This window comes from Alosa sapidissima, chromosome 12, assembly GCF_018492685.1.
Source record: "Alosa sapidissima isolate fAloSap1 chromosome 12, fAloSap1.pri, whole genome shotgun sequence".
Taxonomy (NCBI): domain Eukaryota; kingdom Metazoa; phylum Chordata; class Actinopteri; order Clupeiformes; family Clupeidae; genus Alosa; species Alosa sapidissima.
This window is the reverse complement of record NC_055968.1, coordinates 21,318,357-21,322,050: the sequence shown is the minus strand read 5'-3', so window position 1 is coordinate 21,322,050 and position 3,694 is coordinate 21,318,357.

The following is a 3,694-nucleotide window of genomic DNA, read 5'->3' as shown; positions in this document are numbered from 1 at the left end:
AGTAGGGTTGATTTCTGCAATGGACTGTTCACAGGCCTTCCTAAAAAGATTATTAAACAGCTTCAGGTGATACAAAATGCAGCAGCTAGGATTCTAACAAAAACTAAAAGAACTGACAACAGTACTCCAATTCTTAAGTCCCTGCACTGGCTCACAGAATTGACTTTAAAGCACTACTGCTTGTTTATAAATCAGTAAATGGAGCAGGACCTAAATACCTATCAGACATGCTTCAGCAGTACACACCTTCTCGTCCTCTCTGGTCCCAGGTGAAAAACCTGTTAGTAAAACCTACTGTTAGAACTAAACATGCTGAAGTTTAGCTGCTATGCGGCTCAGCTCTGGAACCAACTTTCGGATGACATCAAAAAGGCCCCAACTGTAGCCAGTTTTAAATCTAGACTTAAGACCAAACTCAGTGTTCTCAGATGCTTTCTGCTAACTGCGCTGAGATACAAATTCTGAATCTGCCTTGAAAATTATTCTACCTTGTCCTTTATTACTTTTATTACTTTTTTACTACCTTTGCCTTTGTTTTTTTGCTTATTAATTATTCTTTATTACAGTGCATGAAAATGCACTGTTCTGTTATCTGAACTCTTCTTCTTCTTCTTCTTCTTCTTCTTCTTCTTCTTCCCACCAAATTTCTGCGTCTAATTCAGCTTTAACTGTTTAACGTAGAAACTTCGTTCAAACTTTGTAACGTAGGTCTTGAAAAGGACACGTGGGGAATGTATTTTTCACTTTTGTAAACTTTATACTTTTTGAGATATTAATAAAAAACAAGCTTATTTTTCCCCATAGACTTTGCATTAGACTATGACATCACAATGGACTAATTAACTTGATTTGCACCTGTATCAACTTCCAACTGCTCACTACTAGGACCCATCAAAGGGCCAGTTAAACTGATTGCACCTGTATCAACTGCTTTCTGCTTAACTAGGCCAACTCTCTGTGTCTCTCCATTCTACAAGGATATAAGGCACATTCCATCCAACTTTCTATCCATTTATCCTCTTCAAACCATTCACTCATCCACCCATTAAACTATACATCAGCATCCATTAAACAATCTGCCTATCAACATCCATTTAACTTTCTGTCTATCAACATCCATCACACTATCTACATTCAACTTTTAAACTATATACTCTGTCTCAGGATTTAAGCATACACTGGCTCTCTTAAGACTACTATTTCCTCTGCCCACAACTGTTTCAAAATAAATATCCTCACTACAATAATTCACTATTAAATAATTTAACTATTTAAACTACTCAACTATTTAACTGTTCAGCCATTTCAACTGTCAGTTGTTATCAACTATGACTCCTGCCAACTGTTTCCAAATAAAAGTTTGTTTGGCATTTTATGTTAATATACAGTATGTTTAAATTTTCATGCACTGGTAATTTCCTCGAAATTACATTTTCTAGTTTTTAAACTAGAAAATTATCTTGTGCATTTTATGTTTTCTTTTTATTATGATGTTTATTATTATTCTTTACTTTTTAAACTATTCTTTGACTATTGCCCTTCTATGCTTTTATCAGCTAAAATTCTTGTTTGCTTTTGTTTATGTAAAGCACATTGAATGACCTCTGTGCATGAAATGCGCTATATAAATAAAGTTGACTTGACTTGACACTGGACAGAACAATGTACAGCATTGTGAATATATATGTGTGTGTGTGTGTGTGTGTGTGTGTGTGTGTGTCTTATGTTCAGGACCCCACACACTGAGAGCATCATGGAAAGTAATGCATGCCGTGTAACATTCTTGACATCTGTGAGTGTTACCAAGTGCGTCTGTGTGAGTCACTGACTCTTTCTGTGCTACACAGCAGGCTGTGCTGCAGTAACACCATATACTGTACTGTATACAAAACAAGTGCCACAGGCTTCATCTCCTGTCCTGTGGACCTGTCCCCCACTGGTTTTTAGAGGAACACAACAGGCATGCTTAGAATTCCCTGACAACCTTGAGTGAGCAGCAGATTTTGCTGAAAAAAAAACCTGAAAACATTAGGGAATTTGTGAGTTATTGCCTATTCACAGTACCCTAAGGTGGGATTAATGCATAATACACCATTTGGGCCGATTGGACTTTCACAGTTTGCACCTCAAGAGAGCTAAAAAATCGTGGAGTAAAACAGTGGGTCTGCAGAAAGTGAATTTTCTCCTCAGGCACTTTTATGGAGCTGTGCAAGCACACTCCATCTCACCAAGCATTGAGTTTTTGGGGAGGCTTATTAAAACAAAATCACAGTTGTACTATATGTGATATTAAGCATGATAACAGGGGGTTTCTTTGGTAAAAAGATATATTGGAAAGCCGGAAAGTCTGGAGAAGTTGTCTCTAGATACCAGGTGATCTCAGGTCACACACAAATGTCAAGTTTCAGTGAAATTTGGGGAGCAGGAGGGAGGGAACTTAAGTGAGAGATGTGGAGTTATCATTCCAATAAAAACAGCTCAGTTTGAAACTCAGGGAGAGGACAGGCTTGGACAAGACTTGGAAAACAGATACAGAATGAGTCCAAAGTCCCATTCCACAGCTAGAGACTTCACACTGGATTTTAATGCATAAGGATTAGATCAACAAAAAGGTAACACAAACTGACAAGCAGGAACCAGTTGAGTTGACCAACTGATTAGCAGAAAGTGTGGATTTGCATATTCCTTTTGCATAATTCAACAAGAAAGCAGAAATGAAACTAAAGACAGTCATAAGACATGACTGTCCTTAGATTCATTTCTGGTTTCTTGTTGAAGAATGCTCCCCTCTCAAAACATCACACATACTTCTGAATAGTGAGTGTAAAATAGACCAGAATAAACAGAGTGAATACTTTTACAAATGAGAGCTTAAAGGATAAAGGAAATAAAAAAGTGAAACAATATGGCTAACAATACGAAAGAGAAATGTGTTTCGATCCCATAAACAAAACACATATATTTTCTTAATGTGTACATAAGTTAGATTATGTTTTGGTTTATTTGATGATACTCTCCCATTTCAACTGAACATGTGAATATGTTTCAATTCAATCTGTAAAAGAAGCTGTGCACAAAGACATCAAACACAATCAGTTTGGCGGCCATGTTGGTCCGCTTTTGCATTGTAAGCAGTACAGGCAACTCTCATTTTACTCTGCAAATATTCTCACACAGACTTTAAGAAGTGCAATATGTCATCATGTAACAATGCCCTAGGTTCACAATATATTATTCCAAAAGTAAAGGCACAACACTGACAAAGTGTAAAGTAAAGAATGTACAGAAAGTAAGTAAAAAAAATAAAAAGGCACAGCCTGGACAATGCCTGAATGATAATAACAACCAGATACAAAAGTGTTAAGAAACACTGCTCCTGTACATGAAAAAAGGCTTTATACAGACCACCCATGTTTATATAAAATCGTCTTTACAGAAGGCAGCCATGCTTACAAGAAGTCTTTATGAAGTCATACAGGGTATCAATGTTTACAAGACAAAAGTCTTCATACGGAACACCCATGTTTATATAAAAAAAAAGTCTTTACAGAAGGCAGCCATGTTTACAAGAAGTCTTTATGAAGTTATACAGGGTATCCATGTTTACAAGAAAAAGTCTTTATACAGGATAGGCATGTTTATAGGAAATGTTTACAAGAAAAGGTCTTTATGTCGGGCAGTTGTGTTTTACGAG